Source organism: Lipotes vexillifer, unplaced genomic scaffold, assembly GCF_000442215.2.
Source record: "Lipotes vexillifer unplaced genomic scaffold, Lipotes_vexillifer_v1.1 scaffold1713, whole genome shotgun sequence".
NCBI lineage: Eukaryota > Metazoa > Chordata > Mammalia > Artiodactyla > Lipotidae > Lipotes > Lipotes vexillifer.
Window position 1 is genome coordinate 86360 of NW_006794966.1, and position 16593 is coordinate 102952.

Genomic DNA, 16593 nt, shown 5'->3' on the forward strand with positions numbered 1-16593 from the left:
GGGAAGTCCTTAATAGCAGTTATCTTTACCTGCCAACTGGTAATCGGGGATGCTTGAGCAACTGAAAATGTGGAGATACAGGCATCGTCATTAAAACTGCCACTGGACATATGATCAGCATTCCACTTCTAGGAATTGATCATGATGAAATAGATTAATAAGAAGATTTCTTAAATAAAACAATGTTTATCATAAGACATTCACAATATCCACAGCCTGGAAGCAATCAGTCACCTACTATAGGGAAACATTTAACTTAACTATTACACTTTTCTAAGACAGAATCCATTAAAAAATTTTATTTACAGGGGAAAATACTAATGACACATTGCTGAGAGACAAAAGATGACCACCAATGATATTTAGGTGCTATTGTGTAGAAAAAGTATATTAGTAAGTAGGAAAGCTCTGGAAAGGCATATCTCGAAATGCCAGCAGTAGTTACCTTTTGTTGAATTATAATTGTTATTTTTACACTTGTGTTTTTCTATGTTTTTCAAGTTTTCTGAAAACTTGATATTTAATATTTTCAATTTAATTATTTTTAATGAGAAGAAAAATATAAAGTGAAAATCAAACTGTCTTACACCACTCTAAGTTTACATGACAAAGACTGCTAGCAGTTCCCAGGGTCTGTTACATCTCTCTTTCTTAGTAATAAAACCCTGTTTTATTAGCTGGGCATTAAAACTCAGAATAAATATTTCATTTCCAAGTTTTCCTTGCAGCAAAAGACCATGTGACTAAATTCTGGATAATGAGATACAAATAGAAGTATTATATGCCACTTCCAGGAAAATTCTGAGATCTTGTAAATCAATGTTAATAACCATTTAAGAAACCAGAAGAGATTTTGAATACAGGAGAAATTATTAAAAGAAAGTGGGTTAGGGCTTCTCCAGTGGCGCAGTGGTTGGGAGTCCGCCTGCCGATGCAGGGGACACGGGTTCGTGCCCTGGTCTGGGAGGATCCCACGTGCTGCAGAGCGGCTGGGCCCGTGAGCCATGGCCGGTGGGCCTGCACGTCCGGAGCCTGTGCTCCGCAACGGGAGAGGCCACAACAGTGAGAGGCCCGCGTACCGCAAAAAAAAAAAAAAAAAAAAAAAGAAAGTGGTTTAGAGTACAGAATTTTCTGTAACACAGATAGTTGGGGGATCTGAAAAGGTGTTCATACTTGTTCATATAAAACAAAATTGCCAAATGTGCATTTCCTGTGCTGTTTCTTTTGTAAAAGAAGGTCAGAGTCCTACAGTAACATTTTGTTTATGACTAATATCAGATGATAGTACACTCCAACCTTGTTATTTGATGGATACAATCTCAGGCCCATTTTGGGGGAATACAGAATCTGTACTGACAGTTCTTTCCTAACTCCTGACTGGACTACATAGGACAATGAGAGGAGTGCATGGAAATAATATGGGTGCTTTCACTTGCAAATTACAGAGAAACTTACCCAAAGTGGTTTAATCAATAGAAACACATGTTATCCCATATAACAAAAGGTCTGGAAGTACCTGGTTCTAAGGTAAGTTAGTTACCTCAACAACTCAACAGAGTCAGCACTCTAGCTCAAAATTCTGTGATCCTCTTGGCTTTTCCCTCATACTCTTGAGATGGTTGCAGAAGCTCCCAACATCAGGCACTCAGTGTACAAAGGCAGGAATGGAAACACTGCCCCAGAAACCCCACCAATACTTCCCTTTAAACTCCTCTGGCCAGGACACCCATGCTTAAAGGAATCATTGGCAAGTACGATGGAATTGTCTTGATTGGCTTGGGCAAAACTATACTCCTCCTTGGGGACTAGGGAGGGGCCTAAAAAGTATGTGGATGCCAAAAATCTTCTTTAAGTGGTATTGTATCAGCAATAAAATAAAGACAGGAAATCTAGCTGTGGGACTGGCAAGTACACAGTCTTTCACACTGAATGCTGATAAAAAGAGCAGAAACAGGGTCACTAAAATTTCTCCCCAGTCCATGTAAATATTTTATATGTAAAATTGCTAAAAAAAAAAAAGAAAAAGAAAAAATATGTGGACTTCCTTCTAAGACAGAAAAAATAGGAAAACACGCGTGCGTGGATTAAATATGTTACACAGTAGATGTAAATAAATTGTCATGTACTATATAAAATGTACTAGAGCATGATAGAAATTTAAAGATTGACGTTATTCTATGAAAGTCTTGACAATATTAACGGTACTCTTTCCATTTTAAGTAGAAGTTTTTGTAAATCCTTGCAATAAATTTGTACTTCCTCTGAATGTTGATGCTTCATTTCTTTTTCTGGAAAAGACAAATATCTCACACAAAATGTTCAGCTAAATGACATTTTTATGGGTGTTGTCCCTGCCAAGGCCTAAGTTTGTCTCTTCTAAGAGCAAGTAAAGAAGTAATGCAATGAGCTGTACTAGCCTGAACCTGCACTTTTCCCCCAAGTGCTCAATTCCAGTAGAGAGACTTCAGTGCTTAGAACAGCTGCTCCAAGGGTTCTACAATAATGACAAGGAGATCTACAAAAACAGTTAATGACCAATGTGTTATGAGATTTTTTTCAACCAGTTACTAATGGACTGTTTTATGAAGATTCACTTAAGATTTTTTAAGTCATAAACTCTATCTGAAAGATGTCTTAGAAATAATCTACTCAATCACCTCAATTTGCAAATGAATAAATTGAGCAGCACAAGTCTCAAAGATGTGTCAAGGCCACACTGTTTGCAAATGGAAGAGCTAACAAAAAACACAAAACCACTCCATTCTCCTGGTTACTAGTTCAGTCTTTTTTCCACTTTGGTCTTTTATCATTGTAGTAATTTTGTTTATTCACATTAACAATACCAACATTAAAGATCACAAAATGTAAACAGTGTTGCATTAAAAATGAAGGATATCCTTTGTTTTCAGAGAGAAGCAACTATAAATAATGATCAGAAACAAGAAAAGTTATATTTTAGATAGTAAGATTCTGCACCCAATTCCACTGGTGGGGGAAAATTCCCCCACCACCAAGCAGTCCTCTGACACCAGCTGGGCATCCTACAATTCAACTCAATTTTGATACTACCTTCAAGTAGATAGAATGCTACCAGGACTTCCCTGGTGGTACAGTGTTTAAGCATCCACCTGCCAATGCAGGGGACATAGGTTCGAGCCCTGGTCCAGGAAGAGTCCACATGCTGCGGAGGGACTAAGCCCGTGCACCGCAGCTACTGAGCCTGTGCTCTAGAGCCTGTGAGCTACAACTACTGAGCCCACATGCCACAACTACTGAAGCCCGCGTGCCCTAGAGCCCATGCTTTGCAACAAGAGAAGCCACCGCAATGAGAAGCCGAAGCACCACAACAAGGGATAGCCCCCGCTGGCCACAACTAGAGAAAGCCAGCGTGCAGCAATGAAGACCCAACGCAGCCAAAAAAAAAAAAAAAAAAAAGTAGATAGAATGTTACCTGGATCCTACAAGTTAAGGGCTCAGTCTCACAAGATTGCCCTCCCCCACTTCTGCAGGTTGTCACCTGTGCTTCTGATGCACTGGCAATAAATTGGAGCTTCCAATGACTCCCTCTTTGGGTTTAATTTGCTAGAGTGACTCACAAAACTCTGGAAATATTTTCTTACTAGATGACCAGTTCATTTTAAGAAGATATAGCTCAGGAACAGCCAGATGGAAGAGATGTATAGGGCACAGTAATGGGAAAAGGGCACAGCGAATCCATGCCCTCTCTAGGCACACCACTCTCTCTGAATCTCCACATGTTCACCAACCCAAAAGCTCTCTGAACCTTGTCCTTTTGGGGTTTTATGGAGGCTTCATTACATAGGCATATTGATTAAATCCTCCCTATGGATATTAATGGTTACAGAGTGGTTTTAGCAGCAGCAAGGCTCATATCCTCCCAGAAAAGTTCAAAGGATGGAGGAAGGGAGAGGATTCCTGTGAGAAGTTTGCAGAAGCCTTCCCTTCAGGCCCCATGGGCCAGCATGTGTCATATGCATGACCTGTAAAAGGCAAATATATGGGAGGTAGGTTCTGCCAATAAGGAAGGGGAAGGTAAGGAATAACCTTAGAACAGGAAGAACTGTATCACTACCTATTGCTTCATAACATACAACTGCAACATTTAGTGGTTTAAAACCAGGTATTATTCATAAAGAATCTATGGGCCTCCTGACCTGTGCCAGGTTCAGCTGATCTTCGCTAGGTTCACTAATGCATTTGCAGGCCACTGGTAGGATAGCTTTTTAAAACTGGGAGCCCTGGATCAATGTACTTTGAAGAGTTTCTCCTTATTCTTTCCATTTTATCATTTGGTGCTAAAGCCGGATATTAATGTTGTGTTGCTCTGAGGTTTAGAATCCTGGTCCCTCATAGCACCAGTCCTGGGTGAAGTACGTGGGAGCCTATCTTTAGTTCCAGTGCCTGGCATTTAGTGGTAGGGTGGCTCTTTTTCTGGGGAGAACAAACATGGATCTAGTTCACTGCTGAGTTGCTGATGCATGTCTGATAATGTTGGGTGTATGAAGAAGGACTCTTCTAAGAGGTATTGACATTGTTTGCTTAAAGAACTGAAACATGTGAATAAATTAAGGCTCAGAGTGGAGGCATACTATACTAATCAGAATGAACAGGTAGTACATTCCCTATGAAATGTATATTGTTAGAAAGAAAAACTAACTCAATAAATCTACTGCATAATTTATTTATTGGTTATAGAATTTTTTACTCACCTCTTCAGAATATTTTATCTTCTATGTTTTAGAGCATGGTCGTAATCACTTATTAGCATTACCCACACCTTTATTCATTAGTGGTCTCTGTCTTCAGTGGCCCTGTTTGTATCAGATTGATGTAGTTTGGGTCAAGTTTTACTATTGGACGTGGAAATAATTTGGAGATAGAGGCATTGTCAAATTCCTGCACAGATGTTAACATCCCTTCTTCAAAGAAATGGAAAGCTGAGACTAATTAAAAAAGTCAGAAAAAGACTAACTGAATAGTCTAAGCTTCAACAACCAAACTATGAGAGCATGAGATTAGACTCCAAAAACATCCTGTCTTTTGCAAACAATGCAAAAGAACAGCCTTTAGTGAACACATTTATCTTCATGGATATCCAATTCTACTTGTATTTACACTGTGGACACATACCTTAGTCTGGGGAGAAAAGAAAGGAAGAAGAGACTGTAGAGTTAATCTAAAAGCCCAAGTAAGTAAAGTCTTAGAACTTCTATGATTTATTCATCAGGACTGAGGAAAAAAATGATCTACATTGGGAGAGGCAGTGTTTGGTGGGGGCAATGAAAGTGTTGTAGCCATAGGAAAGTGAGCCTTGGATACATGCTGTTCAGATTGGAAACTATACTTTCTCAATGTAGTACCTGTCCTTAGTAAACTACCTACCTACTTATGAATTTTAGTAAACAGAACCCAAGTAAAATGTTTACATCCTTCACAGCCTCATATCACTATTATCATAAGAAATTACCATTGAAAACACTCTCCTCAGAAGATATTGTATTTTGAAGATAATAAGTATGTGAGAGTCTTGATGAAAAGTTTTAGTTTTGAGGAAATCTTCTGACAAAAGAGAATTGATTCTCGATCATCGCTTCAGTGATGTGAAATAATCAGAGCTCTTGTATTTAGCCAAAAGGAAGAGAATTGTGCATCAAAATCATAGACTATAAGAACAGGAAGGGATCTTAAAAAATATCCTGGCCCAACACCCTTCTTTTAGTGGTAAGAAATTAGGCTCAGATAGAAGTATAGAACACTCAGTGTCATACAGGAGCAGCTTCATGTATTGCAGTTTTTTGCTTTTTGTTTTCATTCATTAAAATATTAACAATTTTCTGTGACCCAGTCTTGTCAGCTGGCAGAGATGTAATTTTAAACAAATTCTGAGGAAAACATAAAGGAATCTTCACACATCTGTCCAGCCACACATCCCACCATTCCTCTACTTGATCAGGCTTACCAAATGTCTCCTCAGACACATCTGTTCTTTCAAACCTCTTTGTTTTTGCTCATGTTGCTGGTACTTTATAAAATAATTTATACTTTACAATAGCTAATACCAAGTTCATGGTAGAAAATTCCAGAGATACAAAATGGCATATAGAATGAAAATTATGCCTTTCTTTTATCTGTGTCCCCATCACTCACTTCCCCTTCCCAGAAATAACCACTGTATTTGTGCATCCCTATGAAGATGTAAATATATAAATATTCCTAAGGATATGTAAATATATATCCATGTATAAATCTTTTGTCCCTACCAAATGTTAACAATGTTCTGCATGTTATTCTGTATCTTATCTTTTTGAACTTAAATTTATGTGTTTAATACTAAATTTGATACTAATTTGTTAGATTAATAAATTCTCTCTTTACCTGGGCTTTAGTATACTCAATTTATAACTCAACCTGGGTTCTCCCTTGAATTATATTCTATTCTATAATTACAAATATTTCACCTAGGCATTCAGAGCTTGTTTCCATGTAATCAGTAGCTTTATTTCATGGCACACTCCATCTTACTTTTTTTTAACATCTTCATTGGAGTATAATTGCTTTACAATTAAAAACTCAATTTCCAGCAGCTTTAACACCTAGGGGGTTATTTTTCTTATAGAACAGAGATCCAGAAGTAGCAGTTACTCCCTTATTTTGGCAGCCGGTATATCTGGGAATCTCTTGCTTTTCCTCCTGATTGCAATATTATGGCTGCAGCTCCCACTAACACGTCCATGTATAGGGCAGGAAGAAGATAGCAAAGCTCACTGCATCTGTTTCCTGATAAAATCAGGAAAGTCAAAGCATATATACTTCTCAGCAGACATCTGTTCAAAACTGGCGGAACTGTGTCATCTAGTCACAACTAGCCACAGGAAAGATGGAAAGTCAATATTTGCTGGGTACCTTGTTGCCCCAGAGATTAGTATGGTTCTGTTATCAAGGAAGAATTGAGGAATGAATAGTGGCTAGGTAAGTGACACTATCTGTAACTTATATGGCTAACAATGAACTCTAACGTGTCTGATTTTTGGCTCTAGGTATAGACAAATATAGGGGATACAGAAACTCAGAAAAAGTCAGGAGTGAGTCTATTTCTACCAAATGCTGAAAGCTAACCAAAATAATCTATCTCTGAAAAGGTCATATATTGTCATATATTTATAACTTTTGCTTCCACCTGGGAAACCACTTGCCACCTGAAAACCCAGCTGTATTCATACTTGATTCTGGTTCACCATAGAGTGAGGAAGATATTTTTTTAAATATATGATGTGTATAAATACTTCTAAAATGATGGGAGAAAGAAAAGAGAAAGTACATATAAAAGTTTTCTGGATTAAAGCCTCAAACTGTACCATATACTGATCTATTTAATCAAATTTTAACATTTCAATTTAATTTAATATTAATTTTTAATTAATCAGCTAATAATCTCCTTTCTGAGTTTGAGTGTTAATGGCAATGAAAAACACATTGGCTTCTTTTTTGATGTATTTTACTAGGAGTTTCTAATTAAGCAACTCTCCTGTATGACTCATAAATAAAACATATACTTTCACACAGTCAAAAATGTCTGGAGGGACTTCTTTGGCTGTCCAGTGGTTAAGACTCTGTCCTTCCACTGTGGTCCAGGAACTAAGATCCCGTATACCACATGGCGTGGCCAAAAAAAAAATAAAAATAAAAAAAAAAATCCAGAAGCTGCTTTTATATGATATATTTATGACAGATTTCATTTGCTGTCATGACACATGAATGATAATTATTATCATTTATTTGAAAGTTGACATTTTCTTTCTTCTTTTTGTGACGGGGTAGTTTAAGCTGAGACATTCAGCAACTAATGAGAATTTTGGTGTACTCTATGTGAATGCTTAATATTTATATATTCTATTTATTTTCCTAAAAAGTGTTTCTTTCAACATAAAAAGTAATTTTGTGGATATATTTATTTAATACATGTTAAATAATTACATGGTAATATATAGTCAATTATAATTATTTAAATGAATTTCCAAATAAACGTGTTTGTTGCTTAGGGAATTTTATCGAAAGCCTTGAATTTTTGTCTGTAAATAGTCCAGATAAACATTCATTATTGCCAACTTTTAGGGCTGGTTAATATAAAATAACAAGGGTAGGAAATTTGTAACACTGATGTGAAAGAAGCTTAACAGGCATCAAATCATTTTTATGATATATAAGCAATGCATTTTAATTTCATTACTTAAGATAGTTTTTCGTTATTAGATTATGCTTGCTAAGGGGGAAAAATCGAACATTATTGTCAGAATGGCATAGATTATTTTCATCTAAATTAGTTGATTTCTGCAATATGTCCTGCCTGTAAAACGCACGAGGCATAATTCTTTTCTATCTTTGTTAACTAATTATTGCAAATAAGCTATAAATTCTCTTAAGAACAAATAAACACAGTCTTGACCCTACATCCCCTTAAGCTATGACACCCCTCCATTTCTCTATTCCTGGCTACAGCAAAGCCTATTGGAAGAGTGGTTTATACTTGTCCAATTTCCTTTCTTCCCTCTTTTTCTTAGAAACATTCTAATCATGTCTTCATCCCCATTACTCGGTTGAAATCTTATTTTTAGGTCACACTGACTCCCATTTAAAAAAATAAGCCAATTGTCAGTCTCCTGATCACTTGGTCTTTCAAAAAGATTTGATGCTGTGCATCAATTCTCCTTCTTGAAACATTGATTCCATTGATTTCCAGGGAATCCATCTCTCCTGGATTTCCTCTTGCCATACTGGCACATCTCTTCCAGTCTCTTGTGCTGTGCCTTTTCTTCTTTCTGACCTCTAAATATTGGGTTGCCCTAGAGTTTAGTCCGGGACCCCCTTTTCTTCTCTATTATAATGTCTTTCTAGGTGACCTCACCTAATCCCATGTTTTAATACCATATCACCTGTATCCTGGTAATGCCCAGATTTACATTGCTGGAGCTTTTCTTTTTTGATTTGAATATCCAAATTATCTACAAAGATATTTCCTTTTGAAATTAACATTTACAGTGAAGAACTCTTCATTTCCCTCCCAAACTTGGTTTCCCAGTGTTCCTATTTTAATAAATGGCACCATCATTCACTGTTACTCTGCCCATCTTTGATTCTTCCATTATTAGAACACATTCTTTGAACTCATCAGTAAATCCTGCAGCTTCTCTCTCAAAACACACCTGGGAACTCAGCCTTGCGGGCTTCCAGGAAGATGGTGGAAGAGTAAGACACGGACATCACCTTCCTCCCCACAGATACACCAGAAATACATCTACAAGTGGAACAACTCCTACAAAACACCTACTGAACGCTGGCAGAAGACCTCAGACCTCCCAAAAGGCAAGAAGCCCCCCACCTACCTGGGGAGGGCAAAAGTAAAAAGAATAAACAGAGACAAAAGGATAGGGACGGAACCTGCACCAGTGGGAGGGAGCTGTAAAGGAGGAAAGGTTTCCACACACTAGGAAGCCACTTCGCTGGCAGAGACTGTGGGTAGTGGAGGGGGAAAGCTTCAGAGCCGCAGAGGAGAACACAGCAACAGGGGTGCGGAGGACAAAGCGGAGAGATTCCTGCACTGAGCATCAGTGTCGACCAGCACTCACTAGCCCGAGAGGCTTGTCTGCCCACTCGCCGGGGCAGGCGGGGTTGGGAGCTGAGCCTCGGGCTTCGGTCGGAGCGCAGGGAGAGGACTGGGGTTGGCGGTGCAAACACAGCTTGCAGGGGGTTAGTGCACCAAGGCTGGCCGGGAGGGAGTCCGGGGAAAAGTCTGGACCTGCCGAAGAGGCAAGAGACTTTTTCTTCCCTCTTAGTTTCCTGGTGTGTGAGGAGAGGGGATTAAGAACGGTGCTTAAAGGAGGTCCAGAGATGGGCGTGAGCCGCGGATATAAGTGCGGAACCCAGAGACAGGCATGAGATGCTAAGGCTGCTGCTGCCACCACCAAAAAGGCTGTGTGCAAGCACAGGTCACTATCCACACCCCCTTTCCGGGGAGCCTGTGCAGCCCGCCACTGCCAGGGTCCCGGGATCCAGGGACAACTTCCCCGGGAGAACGCACGGTGAGCCTCAGGCTGATGCAATGTCACGCTGGAGTCTGCTGCCGTAGGCTCGCCCCACACTCCGTGCCCCTCCCTCCCCCTGGCCTGAGTGAGCCAGAGCCCCCAAATCAGCTGCTCCTTTAACCCCATCCTGTCTGAGCGAAGAACAGAAGACCACCGGTGACCTACAAGCAGAGGCGGGGGACAAATCCAAAGCTGAGACCCTGGGAGTTGTGAGAACAAAGAAGAGAAAGGGAAATCACTCCCAGCAGCCTCAGAAGCAGCGGATTGAACTCCACAATCAATTTGATGTACCCTGCATCTGTGGAATACATAAATAGACAACGAATCATCCCAAATTAAGGAGGTGGACTTTGAGAGCAAGATTTATGATTTTTTTCCCCTTTAGCTTTTTTTGTGAGTGTGTATGTGTATGCTTCTGTGTGAGATTTTGCCTGTATAGCTTTGCTTCCACCATTTGTCCTAGGGCTCTATGTGTCCGTTGTTTTGTTTTTGTTTTTGTTTTTGTTTTTCTCTTAATAATTATTTTGTTTATTTCAATAACTTTATTATATTTGATCTTACTTTATTTTATTTTACTTTATCTTCTTTCTTTCTTTTTATCCTTCCTTCCCTCATTCCTTCCTTCCTTCCTCCCTCCCTTCCTCTCCTCCCCCCTCCCTTCCTCCCTCCCTCCTTCCCTCCTTCCTTTCTTTCTTTCTGTCTACTTCTACTAATTCTTTCTTTCTAATTTTTCTCCCTTTTATTCTGAGCTGTGTGGATGAAAGGCTCTTGGGGCTCCACGCAGGCATCAGGGCTGTGCCTCTGAGGTGAGAGAGCCAACTTCAGGACACTGGTCCACAAGGGACCTCCCAGCTCCACATAATATCAAATGGTGAAAATCTCCCAGAGATCTCCATCTCAACACCAGCACCCAGAGTCACTCAAAAACCAGCAAGCTACAGTGCTGAACATCCTATGCCAAACAACTAGCAAAAGAGGAACACAACACCACCCATTAGCAGAGAGGCTGCCTAAAATCATAATCAGTCCACAGTCATCCCAAAACACACCACCAGACGTAGACCTGCCCACCAGAAAGACAAGATTCAGCCTCAACCACCAGAACACAGGCACGAGTCCCCTCCACCAGGAAGCATACACAACCCACTGAAGTAATCTTAGGCCTGGGGACAGACACCAAAAACAATGAAAACTACGAACCTGCAACCTGCTAAAAGGAGACCTCAAACACAGTAAGATAAGCAAATGAGAAGACAGAAAAACACACAGCAGATGAAGAAGCAAGATAAAAACCCACCAGACCTAACAAATGAAGAGGAAATAGGCAGTCTGCCTAAAAAAGAATTCAGAATAATGATAGTAAAGATGATCCAAAATCTTGGAAAGAGAATAGACAAAATGTAAGAAACATTTAACAAGGACTTAGAAGAACTAAAGATGAAACAAACAATGATGAACAACACAATAAATGAAATGAAAAATACTCTAGAAGGGACCAATAGCAGAATAACTGAGGCAGAACGGATAAGTGACCTGGAAGATAAAATAGTGGAAATAACTACTGCAGAGTAGAATAAAGAAAAAAGAATAAAAAGTACTGAGGACAGTCTCAGAGACCTCTGAGACAATATTAAATGCACCAACATTCAAATTATAAGGGTACCAGAAGAAGAAGAGAAAAAGAAAGGGACTGAGAAAATATTTGAAGAGATTATAGATGAAAACTTCCCTAATATGGGAAAAAAAATAGTAAATCACGTCCAGGAAGCACAGAGAGTCCCATACAGGATAAATCCAAGGAGAAATACACCAAGACACATATTATTCAAAAGGACAAAAATTAAATACAAAGAAAACATTAAAAGCATTAAGGGAAAAACAACAAATAAGACACAAGGGAATCCCCATAAGGATAACAGCGGATCTTTCAGCAGAAACTGTGCAAGCCAGAAGGGACTGGCAGGACATATTTAAAGTGATGAAGGAGAAAAACCTGCAACCAAGATTACTCTACCCAGCAAGAATATCATTCATATTTGATGGAGAAATTAAAACCTTTACAGACAAACAAAAGCTGAGAGAGTTCAGCACCACCAAACCAGCTCTACAACAACTGCTAAAGAAATTTCTCTAGGCATGAAACACAAGAGAAGAAAAAGACGTACAATAATGAACCCAAAACAATTAAGAAAATGGGAATAGGAACATACATATCGATAATTACGTTAAATGTAAATGGAATAAATGCTGCCACCAAAAGACACAGGTTGGCTGAATGGATACAAAAACAGGACCCATATATTTGCTGTCTACAAGAGACCCACTTCAGACCTACAGACACATACAGTCTGAAAATAAGGGGATGGAAAAAGATATTTCATGCAAACGGAAACCAAAAGAAAGCTGGAGTAGCAATTCTCATATCAGACAAAATAGACTTTAAAATAAAGACTATTAGAAGAGAAAAAGAAGGACACTACATAATGATAAGGGATCGATCCAAGAAGAACATATAACAATTGTAAATATTTATGCACCCAACATAGGAGAACCTCAATACATAAGGCAAATACTAACAGCCATAAAAGGGAAAATCGACACTAACACATTCATAGTAGAGGACTTTAACCCCACACTTTCAACAATGGACAGATCATCCAAAATGAAAATAAATAAGGAAACACAAGCTTAAAATGATACATTAAACAAGATGGACTTAATTGATATTTATAGGACATTCCATTCAAAAGCAACAGAATACATATTTTTCTCAAGTGCTCATGGAACATTCTCCAGGATAGATCATATCTTGGGTCACAAATCAAGCCATGGTAAATTTAAGAAAATTGAAATTGTATCAAGTATCTTTTCTGACCACAACGCTATGAGACTAGATGTCAATTACAGGAAAAGATCTGTAAAAAATACAAACACATGGAGGCTAAACAATACACTACTTAATAACGAAGTGATCACCGAAGAAATCAAAGAGGAAATCAAAAAATACCTAGAAACAAATAAAAAAGGAGACGCGACAACCCAAAATCTATGGGATGCTGCAAAAGCAGTTCTAAGAGGGACGTTTATAGCAATACAATCCTACCTTAAGAAACAGGAAACAACTCGAATAAACAACCTAACATTGCACCTAAAGCAATTAGAGAAAGAAGAACAAAAAACCCCCAAAGTTAGCAGAAGTAAAGAAATCATAAAAATCAAATCAGAAATAAATGAAAAAGAAATGAAGAAAATGATAGCAAAGATCAATAAAACTAAAAGCTGGTTCTTTGAGAAGATAAACCAAATTGATAAACCATTAGCCAGACTCATCAAGAAAAAAAGGGAGAAGACTCAAATCACTAGAATTAGAAATGAAAAAGGAGAAGTAACAACTGACACTGCAGAAATACAAAAGATCATGGGAGATTACTACAAGCAACTCTATGCCAATAAAATGGACAACCTGGAAGAAATGGACAAATTTTTAGAAAGGCACAACCTGTCAAGTCTGAATCAGGAAGAAATAGAAAATATGAACAGACCAATCACAAGCACTGAAATTGAACCTGTGATTAAAAATCTTCCAACAAACAAAAGCCCAGGACCAGATGGCTTCACAGGCGAATTCTATCAAACACTTAGAGAAGAGCTAACACCTATCCTTCTCAAACTTTTCCAAAATGTAGCAGAGGGAGGAACACTCCCAAACTCATTCTACGAGGCCACCGTCACCCTAATACCAAAACCAGACAAGGATGTCACAAAGGAAGAAAACTTCAGGCCAATATCACTGATGAACATAGATGCAAAAATCTTCAATAAAATACTAGCAAACAGAAACCAACAGCACATTAAACGGATCATACACCATGATCAAGTGGGGTTTATTCCAGGAATGCAAGGATTCTTCAATATACGCAAATCAATCGACGTGATACACCATATTAACAAATTGAAGGAGAAAAAACATATAATCATCTCAATAGATGCAGAGAAAGCTTTCAACAAAATTCAACACCCATTTCTGATAAAGAACTCTCCAGAAAGTAGGCATAGAGGGAACTTTCCTCAACATAATAAAGGCCATATATGACAAACCCACAGCCAACATCATCCTCATTGGTGAAAAACTTAAAGCATTTCCACTAACATGAGGAACAAGACAAGGTTGCCCACTCTCACCACTCTTACTCAACATAGTTTTGGAAGTTTTAGCCAAAGCAATCAGAGAAGAAAAGGAAATAAAAGGAATCCAAATCGGAAAAGAAGAAGTAAAGCTGTCACTGTTTGCAGATGACATGATACTATACATAGAGAATCCTGAAGATGCTACCAGAAAACTACTAGAGCTAATCAATGAATTTGGTAAAGTAGCAGGATACAAAATTAATGCACAGAAATCTCTGGCATTCCGATACACTAAGGATGAAAAATCTGAAAGTGAAATCAAGAAAACACTCCCATTTACCATTGCAACTAAAAGAAGAAAGTACCTAGGAATAAACATACCTAAGGAGACAAAAGATCTGTATGCAGAAAATTATAAGACACTGATGAAAGAAATTAAAGATGATACAAAGAGATGGAGAGATATACCATGTTCTTGGATTGGAAGAATCAACATTGTGAAAATGACTCTACTACCCAAAGCAATCTACAGATTCAATGCAATCCCTATCGAACTACCACTGTCATTTTTCACAGAACTAGAACAAAAAATTTCACAATTTGTATGGAAACACAGAAGACCCCGAATAGCCAAAGCAATCTTGAGAACGAAAAATGGAACTGGAGGAATCAGGCTTCCTGACTTCAGACTACACTACAAATCTACAGTAATCAATACAGTATGGTACTGGCAGAAAAACAGAAATATATATCAATGGAACAGGATAGAAAGCACAGAGATAAACCCACGCACATATGGTCACTTTATCTTTGATAAAGGAGGAAGGAATGTACAGTGGAGAAAAGACAGCCTCTTCAATAAGTGGTGCTGGTAAAACTGGACAGCTACATGTCAAAGCATGAGAATTGACCACTCCCTAACACCATACACAAAAATAAGCCCAAAATGGATTAAAGACTTAATGTAAGGCCAGAAACTATCAAACACTTAGAGGAAAATATAAGCAAGACACTCTATGACAAAAATCACAGTAAGATCCTTTTTGACCCACCTCCTAGAGAAATGGAAATAAAAACATAATAAACAAATGGGACCTAATGAAACTTAAAAGTTTTTGCACAGGAAAGGAAAGCATAAAAGAGACCAAAAGACAACCCTCAGAATGGGAGAAAATATTTGCAAATGAAGCAACTGACAAAGGATTAATCTCCAAAATTTATAAGCAGCTCATGCAGCTTAATAACAACAAAAAAAACAACCCAATCTAAAAATGGGCAGAAGACCTAAATAGACATTTCTCCAAAGAAGGTATACAGACTGCCAAAAAACACATGAAAGAATGCTCAACATCACTAATCATTAGAGAAATGCAAATCAAAACTACAATGAGATATCATCTCACACCAGTCAGAATGGCCATCATCAAAAAATCTAGAAATAATAAATGCTGGAGAGGGTGTGGAGAAAAGGGAACCCTCTTACACTGTTGGTGGGAATGTAAATTGATACAGCCACTGTGGAGAACAGTATGGAAGATCCTTAAAAAACTACAAATAGAACTACCATATGACCCAGCAATCCCACTACTGGGCATATACCCTGAGGAAACCAAAATTCAAAAAGAGTCATGTACCAAAATGTTCATTGCAGCTCTATTTACAATAGCCTGGTGATGGAAACAACCTAAGCGTCCATCATCGGATGAATGGAAAAAGATGTGGCACATATATACAACGGAATATTACTCAGCCATAAAAAGAAACGAAACTGAGCTATTTGTAGTGAGGTGGATATACCTAGAGTCTGTCATACAGAGTGAAGTAAGTCAGAGAGAGAAAGACAAATACCATATGCTAACACGTATATACGGAATTTAAGAAAAAAAAATGTCATGAAGAACCTCGGGGTAAGACAGGAATAAAGACACAGACCTACTAGAGAATGAACTTGAGGATATGGGGAGGGGGAAGCGTAAGCTGTGGCAAAGCGAGAGAGAGGCATGGACATATATACACTACTAAACGTAAGGTAGATAGCTAGTGGGAAGCAGCCGCATAACACAGGGTGATCAGCTCGGTGCTTTGTGATCGCCTGGAAGGGTGGGATAGGGAGGGTTGGAGGGAGGGAGATGCAGGAGGGAAATGATATGGGAACATATGTATATATATATATAACTGATTCATTTTGTTGTAAAGCAGAAAGTAACACACTATTGTAAAGCAAATATACTCCAATAAAGATGTTTAAAAAAAAAAAACCCTGGAATTTGATGACGTGGCAGCTCTTTCAACCACTATCATCTTTCTCCTAAAAAGTTACAATAGCTTCCAAATTCTTCACTCTTGCCTCCTACAGTCTATTGTT